We start from the raw sequence: 11377 nt of genomic DNA on the forward strand, positions 1-11377 counted from the left end.
AATTTCTAAATGCAAATGAGATACTGTACAGCTTTTCCATAGAGTTGTTCATGAAAGCCAAGCATTTTACATATTACAGTGAAGTGCATGTTATTAAGACACAAATTATAATGAAGCTTAATTTAGTATGAAGACAAGATACTGTAGCTTTATAATGGATGACAGTGCAGTAGGGTATGTATACAGCAAATATGCCACCTGCCGAAAAATTTAACTGTCAAGAGCACTAAATACACCAGGAGTGATAAGCACTGTACTTGTAAAGATTTCGACTTGCTCCCATTACTTCGTGGCAGAGTTACACTTGAAAGCTATTTTAGCTTCCAAACACTGACCAATCTATTTTTGCCAAATAAAACCAGGGATTCATCCAGTAATACTCCAAGGAGTGAAGGAGGTAAATTCTGCCTTTCAGCTTTCAGGGTAAGAAGTCCCTATTTCATTCATCTTTAACTACTATTAATTGTTGATTAGTTTTCTAGATGTGAATATCTTGTCTTTTTTAGATGTGAATATCTTGTCTACTGTATTTTAAGTAGATGAGGACAATAGCCATATCTTGCCCTGCTTTTTCCTAGCCTGGAGTGGATTTGGAATCAACCCAAATCTGTCTGTACTTTGCTGTACAAGATGGGAAATTAATTTAATCTTGCAGATAATTTTCTTTCTCTAAAAAATAGCTTGTACCGAACGATCTCTAAAGTCTCTTAAAAATAAAAGGTTCTATGAAATATGATCTAATAATTGCTCAGGGAAACAACTGTGAGCTGATTCAAATGAGCAGCGAAACTGTGAGGAACCGAGGGTCTATGGAGGACAACTGCAGAAATATACAAACAAAGGAATCATGAACAATGTCACTGTTTAAACTCATAGTATCCTGTGAACTCTCCAAATCATCCTTGTAGCTGGTGAGGATAAACCATGTACCTGCAATCCAATCACATGGAAGATCTGGGCTGGCCTCACACATCCCAACCTTATACAGATTGTGGGGAGACCGTCTTTGGAAGAAGAGGAAGGTAAAACCACAGCAATGAGTACTACAAATAGCAAAATGGCCTACATATTACAGAACAAAACTCCTCAAAGATACATTTCTTACTGTTTCTAATCACAGTGTTCATTAAACAAAGCAGTATTTAAAAAAAGAAAAAAATAAGGAGAGATATCAATGGGTTTGTTGCATGCAGAAGAAACCAGCTCAAAAGCAATTCATTATTAATGCCTGAATATTCTTGCTAAACAGTTCTGATTATTTCACAAGAAAGAGGTCAAGGTAGTGGAGAAAGGGATTTAATCAAATAAACTCTCAATCTCTCTCCAAATAGCATTTTCATCCAGCTGCATGTAAATTCATCAGATGACTAGACTCCAAAAGCACAGGCAAGGTTAATCTGCTATGACTGTTAAAACTTCTATGATATGCCTATTGAATAAAGATTTAAAATGGGAAGAACCATGCAAGTTACCCCAAATTAGACTTTTTTTGTGTTCATAAAATACATGAAATTTTCACTGTTAAAAAACAAACAACCAATAAGCCGTATTTCTTTTATCTAAATTAAGGCTTATAATTAATTTCTTAAAAAGGGCTCCTTGTGATGTTGTGTAGCTTTCATTTATTGGGATTTTTTAGGACTTCCCACCCTTAGTTTCCAGGAATTCAAAATGTTTCTGCTCTGGTTGGAATTAGCTTAAAAACTTTAAGACCTCAGAAATTCTATAAAAGAAAAAGGTTATAATAAGTTTTACAATATTTTTGAAATCATGCTGATTTACTTTTACTTATATGCAAGATTATAAAATTCATCACATTTTTATCCAAAGGCAATATTGCTGGCAAACATTACCAAGTATCTTGGTGATTTATTACTTAAAAGATAAATGTAATTTCAATTTCCAATCTTCAAAATGTAAAAATGGATAGAGATAACAGCAGTAAAAAGGTGTATTAGTGTGTATTTTTACAGACAAGGAAAATACATATAAAGATACAATTACTGCACAGGCACAATTTTACTGATATATTTTTGTCTGCTTCATTCTCTATGAAACTTTATAATTGTGTGTAAATATATTATAAAAGTTAAAAACATGTTTTCAAATATGACAAGGTGTTCAATACCTTTTACTTTGAGAAGGAAGAACCCCGAGTTCATTTAAATATATAGATATATATCTAAAATTGTGCTATATAGATGTTTCTAGAATTCAAAAAATATAAAAGCATAAATAATCTCTGACAAAAATACATAATTTACCTTCGGCAACAAATAATTTAAACGAAGTTTTCCAGTGAAGTCAATGTCATAATCGTGAACCGATATATTTTTTACAACATCTATGATCTCTTCACTATTTGAATGCTCATTTTATGCATTTTTAAATTTGTAATTTCAAAATCCATACAATATACTACAAGATGGTGATGTTTAATTCAGCCTATTGCTATTTCAAAATAGCAGTACCTTTATAATACCTTTCTTCCCCGCTAAATTTATACAATTTCTTTTGCATTTCATCTTTCATTTCTATATTTAAGAAATCATGCAGCAGTTAATAAATCTTCTTTAAAAAATTAAAGTGTTTTTCTGCTGGCATTCTTTGCCCTCTTAACACCCAGCACCTTTCCTGAATCATAGACACCATTTTACACGAGGACAATTTCTAAAAAGCAAAATATAACTGTCTAATTAAGGGCTGCGTGATTGGCTAGTTCGCGGTCCCTGTGACAGTTGTGACAAATACACATATTGGCACAGCCCTAACCTCACTTCACAGTTTGCAACACAAAGATGGTATTTTCAGAAATGTGAAGAACACTCTGATACAAAGCTTCACCTTGTCTAGTGCTATTCCATTTAATTTTTTATTAACTGCCTGAACATATGCCATTCTAGAAGAGGGTAATAGTTACAAAATGTCAGCAGAAACATTTAAACTGCTAAAATGTAAATGATTTTATAAATTTGTAATGAAAGGTAATTGTCATGTGGGAAAAGTAACAGAAAAACAGATATGTGTAAATGCAAAACTGGTAAAAAATACATCTTATTGGTTGAAGGTAGGAAAACCTAAGTATATTTTAATGAGTTCTGTAAGTAGTATTTAAATAAAATTAGATTCATAAGCAGCAAATGTGAATTCTATAATATTTTATTTTCTAACATTAGGAAAGTTCACAATAATGACAAGAACTGATAGAACTTTAATGTGCTAAATTCAATAAACAGTAGGATATTAAGATGCTTCGCCTCGTTTAAAAAAACAAATAAATCAAAGTAGGATAATATAAATAAAAAGTGTCTTTTTATCAGCATAATAGCTTTAAAAGCACCAAATTCAAACATGCTTAGTTTGTTTCTTTACTTTCCACTACAGTGAAAAACCATTTAGTGATTAATCCCTTCAGCAACATAATGCTGGGTCAGTACTTTCAGATATGTCAAGACGGCGACTCGGGCGAAGGATTGAGTATTTCCTCAGCCACCACACAGAGCGGCCACCTTCCGGTTAGGTTTGCGGGCAACCATCTTTAAATGCCTGAGCTGTTCTGCGTGGCCATGACAAGATTTGCAATTCTCTACGTTTATTTACACACCATCACCCCAACTAGACATCACATGGAAGTGGCATGGTCACAGCTGACCCCAGGGTAGTCCCTGTCCCTGCCGATCCAATTTCATCGTGCTCTGCAATTGAACTGCAGTCATACTGTAGACGATGTATGCACAGGACTCCACGCCACAATAAAATTAGCAGAAGCTTGTCAGGGGGTATTTTCCTGTGTTACAGTGACAGACTCTGGACAAATAGGTCTGCTTTCCAGAAATCCACAGAGGTCTGGCTCTCTTGAAATGTATATGAGCCCAGCATATTTATGTCACAGTGTTCTATATGGTAAGGCGGTTACGTGAGAGTTGGAGAACAATGTTAAGCCTTTTTGGAATTTCCTATTTCCTCTTCACAGATGTTAAGGGTTGTGGATTGCCTATGAACAGACTACTGATTTTTGCTGTGTAGAAAAACAGTTTCTGTTTAGTAGTGGGAACTGAGAAAAATGTATTCTTCTTTCCAGAGAAAAAATGCAGCACAGATCTATTGTATTTTGAAAGCAAAAGTTCAGAGAGCATTTTTTGGTTTTTTGCAACTTGATAAATCAAGCTCCAAAAGTCTCTTTCCTGAACCCTCATTTTACCTGTAAAAATTAATTATATCACAAGTAAAATCTGTTTAAGAAGGCGCATTTAAAATATACTTGCAAATAAATTTAGAAGATCCTTTGTTTGAGATAAAATGTTAAAAGAATAATATGGTAAATAGAACAATTTTACCATCTGTGGGCAGAACATTTTAAAACATAATATGTTTTGTAATCTAGCCTAAAGTAATTTTATTAGATATTCTGTGCAGTTCTTACATCAAACATTCTCAGAAGCCCTGGGATCATTTTATATTCACTGGAAGACAGAAAGAAATCCAAAACCTAGTTAAATAAATTGTTCATTTATTCCTTCCCTTTTATGCACCAAGATCTACATGTGGTCATTAATTATAAAGAGACTATTATAGCACCATATTTTCATTCAATACGATGTCCTGGTATATATCAAAGAAGTCCCATAATTAAAACAGAAGGGCCACAATGACAATTAAAATTACAATCTATATGGGGAAAGAAAGTACAGTTCTGCAATTTTTCACCCTGTCACTGTCAGCCGCGTGGAATATTCTGGTCACGTCTCTTGTGAAGCAGCCTAAATTCTTCTTCACCAATGCAACCTCAAAAGCATTATCAGCACCTAAGCAAAAGCCTATGCAAGGATAATTTAATACGAAGCCACAGTTTGCAAGTAATAGCGTATAAAGTGATATTTAAGTGGTGTTTTAAGCACACTTCTGATGGCTACAGCCGCTTTTCCCTGGTAAATGCGTTTTCCTTTGAGTAGTGATTACGAGTCCTAGGTGAAGAGGTCCTGTGTGCAGGTCTGTCTGTAAGCCTTACTTCCAGCCGTCAATCTTTACTTCACAGTGAAGAAAAAGCCACATAGCACCTTGTTCTTACTCTTGTATGCTGTCATCCCCTGAGCCTGATAACACAAAATCATTTCCACATAACACTTCCCTGCTTCTGCCTCTTAAACCTTGAGACCTACACATTGTGCACGCACTTGCACCCTTGGCAACCGGCTCCCTGGTAGCCCCTTCCTCTGAACCATCAGAGTCTTCCAGCGGACTCTTTTTAACACTTATCTTGGTAAATATCTGCATTAATGGAGTACAGAGCTTTTTGGTAGCAATATGTATTTGCTACAATTTATTGTCTATAAAAGTCACGAGCGGTGAATTATTACTCTTAAAATTGTGTTTTTCTTTATAATAACTTTAAACCGAGCGCTCATATATGAAGCATGCAATGGAGATTGAGAAGGTTTTGTATAATAAAACTGTGACATGGTCATTTTTTCCAGTTTTGCATTACAGAGACACACTCATGCATGGTGCTTTTTAAATTCGTATTATGTGTGAGGTCAGGGGGTCGAATGTCAGAAAGTACTGTTAATTTCACGGGGTTAGGGGAAAGTAAATTCAGAGGGAATACAGATCACTTAGCACAGAAAACCAACTCCTCTGAAGTTTGGTTTTACATTTGTTAACCATATCCTTCAGCTGACGAACCATTGAGACCACGGTGACATTCCGGTCCCAGATATAATGGCTTGACATGCTGCAGTGAGAGTGTGATTCTGACGCCCCGCTCCCGGTGCCAGCCTCAGACTTCCTCTGAATCAATGAAGCACTAAAACTCCACACAACTGGAACTGAACAAAGCATGTTGCCATTTTGGCTGTGATGTTTAAATTATAGAGAAAGCAGTCAGGATGTCTTAAAGTTCAATCTGACAAGAAATGTAAAATATATTTCTGTCTTCTTTCTCTGGGAAGGTAGCATCTTACGCTGCACAGTATCACTACCTAGAGTCCTTTTAAAGTGGTTCATAATAGAACATCAAAGGCAAAATTCTTGCATTTCAGGGTTTTTTCCCTAATCAAAATGACACGTCAGCGTTGGGGCCAAGTTTCTGGGGGGGGGTGCGAATAATTGCCGAGATAATATTATATTATTCAGTTGGCAGTGTAGGGATATAGTTCCTTTATTTTATTCTTTGTGCGGAAAGAAAGAAAAAAAACGAGCATGCGGGCAGATACACATGGCCCAAGTTCAATCAGCACCGCCACCAACAGTGAGATAAAACAATGGTCCATCTCATGGTTATGACAGAGGAGCCATAATCAAAATGGGTTTTAATGTGAGAATTGTGAGCGTGCTGTTGAACTCTGATAAAACCTGCAATTCTATTTAAATATAGTTCACTGGGCTGGTAGAGACAGATGCTAATAGATTTGGTTGGTACTTTCATTTTTATCTTTTTTTTTAATAAGATTTTTCAGATTCAAAACTCAAACGGGGCTCAGCTGCCCCCTTATAATTAAATTTTAATGACATAGGCTGCGTGTTTGTGTTTTGGCAGCATGCTCAAGACTGTTAGCATTTAAACGGTTACAACTCGACTTTGAGGAGGGCAATCCCGTTGCAAGTCATAGGTGACGTTCCTCCAGAGACGCTCTGGTTTACTGGGATGCTGTGGGACCTAGGACAGCTAGCCACAGGTCATCTCCTTGCCGTGGCTGTGACACGAATAAATTAGAATACAATACTACATAGTTGAAATTCCACAGTAGCTTGGGGGCCAATGCTTTTCCATTTTAACGCTTTTTCACCAGAAGTAACACTTCGGTAGGTTTTTGTATGCCAAATGGCCTATTCGTAAATAAAAGCAGTGTGTGGTACTGCTCATAAAATCACCCTTTCTCCTCAAATGGCAGGAGCAATCCAGGGTACATATTTTAATCAGTTTATTTTTTTTTTAAGAATTATTATTAACTCTGCAGCGGTGTCCTTCACCAGGCTTCCTTTTATAATTAAAAACTTTTCCCCTCAAATCCCCTTCTCCTCCGGCAAGCAGCCTGTTGCCTGAAGTTTTAATCCTTCATTACTAGTTAAAACAAAATCACCAATTAGGCACATGAACACGTCTGTATTAATCTCATTAAGGTGATGGCACCAAATAAATTGGAACTATTTTTGTGCTTTTACTGTGTTCCTATGGCTTTATCAGGCCCTGTGGTCATATACAAAGACCTCGAAGCTTAGTCATTTAGAGTCATTCGGTTGTGGACTGAATGTGGCATTACCATCTATGGCTGAAAATTGCTTTCAGCTTTTAAACTGCACTGACTAGTCTGTAGTTAATCTTAGATCATTCACTCGCAAAATTAAATGAGCCAGAACGATGGTCTTTTTTTTTTTTTTTTATAAAATAATACATCACAAAACACTTATTTGCCCTGCCCAAAAGAGAGATCAAATTCATTTAAAATCCCATAAACCAGAGTTGTGAATTTTTAATTTTATTTAGTAGCAGAGAAATAGAGGGTAAGCTATCTTTCTACAGCACATCATTGCTATAAATTTACATATGGAACATGGTTCGATGCTTAACCAACCTTTAATCTACCTTTGATGTATACTTCCACTTCAATGTGGTCATGTGACACCCTTATTAATGCAAATGTAAAAAAGAGTGTTTTGGATCTCTGATGTAATTAGCCATAAACCATGTTAAAAAAAAAAAAAAAAAGGAGGCCTACTTGAGCCACTAGAGTTGCATATAAAGTTCGCAGTTAGCATCACAGAAGAATAACCTTAAGAAACTAAGTTTAAAATTTTTACTTCACTCATCCCTATATTTTCTGCCCAAGTAACTGTTAAAGACCATTTTACTATACTTGCGATAGTCAACTACGAGTTGATTGCTCAATAATTCATTTCATTGGAGGAAAACACGTTAATTTTCATAGGATTTTAGCCTGTTTCTTGTAAAAGTAAAACACATTGAGAGAAAAATGCTAATTGAGGCAGGGGAAATGTGACTTTTTGTTCTCCTTGGGGTATGTTATCATCATTTCAAACACCTCATCTTTTAAAGGAAAACAGTGGGTGTGTTTGTTGTGGGTTCCCTCCCTTTCCACTGAGTGAAACTCACAATGTGGACCAACTGTATATGTTTTGATTCTGGCAGTCACTAATTTTAGGCTCTAAAAACCTTGAACCACGTCACATGAGGGGAGGTCACTTCATCGCGCCAGAGGGAGGCAAAAAATTCAGATATTTGAGGGGCTGACCCAGTGTAATTCCCCTGGTGGATGACAGGACGTTAAGGTTAGATATTGGAAAATAAGGTTCATGCCACTCTGTCAGTGGGGCGAATGCAAGCTGCCTGTTTGACAGAGAAGGTGGTGTGTGGTCTGGACCTCAAGAAAAAGGAAGTCAGCCACCCAGATCAAAAATGACTCTGTCGGCCATCCAAAAATGGCTCTGACATCGGCTTAGAGAGGCAGGAAAAAAAAAAAAAAAGAAAAGAAAAGAAAATTGTACTTTGTTCTGGGATAGTCTAGGGAAATTCGTGGACCCATAATTGCCAAAGCCACATCTGTGACTTCTCTTTATTTTTACTATATGTTGCAAATGTACCTGACTCAAGTTATACAATTCCAAAGTTAGCCATGCATCACTTCCTAAAAATAGGTTATAAGTATAGTACAGTGAAATAAAATGCATTTCTATTAGAACGTTCTTTTTAATTTAAACAGAAGCGAAAGTCACTGAAATTGATAGAAGCCACTCATTAGTTACATAATTATTTTGCCCACTGTGGACATGTCCTTCTATTTCATTGCAATAATTTAGAAAAACATGATTTGCGGCCAAAACTTCATACTCATTTTATTGAGATTGTCCTGTCTGTCTTGAAAACTTTCTTGAGACTCTTTGACCTGATTCTAAATATAACTACATTCTTTAAATCTGTTCTTATTGCTACATTAAGAGATAGCGGGCTTATATTTTTCAACAAATTTTAATGATCTAAAAGCACCTAAATCTATCCAAGATTTGTCTCTTTTCTAAGAATAGGGACGAAGTAAAAGATACGTACATATTTTTAAATATCTTTCAAATATAAGATGACTGTTTAAATACTTCACACTATTAGTTTTTCCATCTCAAGAAAAATATCTGCATATTGTTGTTTATTCTGTAAAATATTCCTTTTTTTTAATAGCCTGAACCAAATAATTTCTCATTTTTACAGGCTTCACTTCACTTTTCTCACAGTGAATAAATTGCAACTTATTTCCATGAAATTCACAGATGACACAGATCTTTATTTTGCATAAAGGCATAAAGAAGTGTCTAATATCTTCAATATTCATCTGCTAAGTGGACATTTGCATTGGGTTAGAACGGAAAGAGAGCCCCAACCCTCCCGCAGTGACAGCTGTACAAAGGGATGACATCTGACAGCTGTGACAGTGCTGAAGGGAAACTCAGATGACTCGCAGCATCCATGATCCAATTACAGCACACATCCCTCTGACAGACCCAGCAGCTTGACTCCAGCGTTTGGAAGGACAGTATTGATCTCTTGTCAGAAACCAGTTGCCTGCCTGCAATTGTGCGTTGCTGAACTTTGAAAAGCTATAGTACCCTCTTAAATGATAGGGGCAGTCAGGTTATAGTATTCAGGTACAAAGAGAGGTGCAAAGGGTATCTGCTAAATGCTCTAAACTTGAACAAATCATAACAATATGACAGTCCAATCATACTCAAGGAGCCCAGCTGATCTAGCTGGCTACTGTCTGTGCTAATGGAAAGACAGTTCTTTGTGTTTAGTGGGATGATCTTACTTGATGAAAAGGCCACTGCAATTAGTGCATGCTGGTTGGCTGTGCGGGGTGACAGCAGCACGGACGGTATAATGGCAGCTGCCAATAACCCCAACTTCAAGAAAACAGACAATTAGGCCTTTGATCCTAACACTGTTAGTCCCTCTCCTCCAGACCTCTGCTCGGCTTTTACTGTAAATCTCGCAAGGGCAGTGTGTTACGACCTCACCAAACAGGACAACTTGGTCAAGAGGTCAATTACCTGTCTCCCCTTGCTTTGTATTCCTGACTTCCTGAGAGAGAGAGAGAAAGGGAGAGAGAGAGAAAGAGAAGGAGAGAGAGAGACAGAGAGAGACATCCACGCAGAAGGTTAACAAACATAAACATTTCTTTCGACTATAATTTAAAGGAAGCTAATGTGTGAGCATCGATATTCTAAGATGCAAAATTTTAAAATACATTTTTAAAACTAGGGCAATAAAAGCAAGATGCTAAACTTTATGATGTAGATAAGAGATATCTAATGGCAACTGAGCTAATATTTTAAGATACATGTGACACTCAATGTTCAAAAACTATCAAAATCCCAGGATAATTAAGAGTTATCTCCAGTTTCCCTTTATTATTTTAGGCTTGGATAAAAATGGATGAAATACGCTAAAACTTAGAGCATACACAAAACTTATAATGCAAATCATTTCAGAGCTTTTACTCAAGTGCAGCTCCAACAGATAAAGCACTTAGGTGGGAGTGCAACAAGTGAAATTAAGTACTGGAACACACGTACAAGCACTCCCGTACATACACAAGCCACACCAGAATAGACAACTCTATGATCAGAAAAATTAAGTCTAGTGCTTGCTTCAGCAGCACATATGCTAAAATTAGAATGATACAGAGCTCAGCATGACCCCTGCGCAGGGATCCACAAAATCAAGAAGCGTGCCATATTTTTAAATAAATACTATTTTTTATCAAAGTATTGCTGACACACAATGTTCATTAATTTCAGGTATACAACCCAGTGATTCTACAAGTCTATCCATTATGCTGTGGTCACTATAAGTGTAGCTACCGTCTGTCACCATACAAGGCTATTACAAGACCATTGACTATATTCCCAATGCTGTGCCTTTCATCCCCATGAATTATTCATTCCCTAACTGGAAGCCTGTACCTTTCACTCTAAATATTCTTCATGTACCTCACATTTAGGATTTTTCTTAACTTCACTAGTTTTTTCTATACTTGTTGAATAGGTAATAAGCATTATTAACTCTAGGTAGGCAGGGAGTGAAAAACAAAACTATAGAATGGGTATAATGGCAAACCTGGCAAACTAACATTATATAAATCATAGCCGTAAACCATTGACTATTTCAAATAGTCAAACGTTGACGAACAATTTCATATATTTAAAAGATAAAGTAAGGTATGAAAACGAGAGCTTCAGAAATGAGCAGAGAACTAGTGATCGAAAGCATGAAAAAATAAACTTTGGGAGAGCTGTAAAGCAGAGGAAAAACTGAGATATAATAACATCTAAGATAGAAAATACAGAACCAACGTACTTCAGAAATACAAAT

At 36.3% G+C, this 11377-nt stretch overlaps 1 pseudogene; it reads left to right on the forward strand.

The window, feature by feature from the left end:
• Positions 1–10645: 10645 nt before the first annotated feature.
• On the forward strand, positions 10646–10746 carry LOC113250970 (U6 spliceosomal RNA; annotated as a pseudogene).
• The last annotated feature ends 631 nt before the right edge of the window (positions 10747–11377 follow it).

The sequence above is a fragment of the Ursus arctos genome, unplaced genomic scaffold (assembly GCF_023065955.2).
Source record: "Ursus arctos isolate Adak ecotype North America unplaced genomic scaffold, UrsArc2.0 scaffold_1, whole genome shotgun sequence".
NCBI lineage: Eukaryota > Metazoa > Chordata > Mammalia > Carnivora > Ursidae > Ursus > Ursus arctos.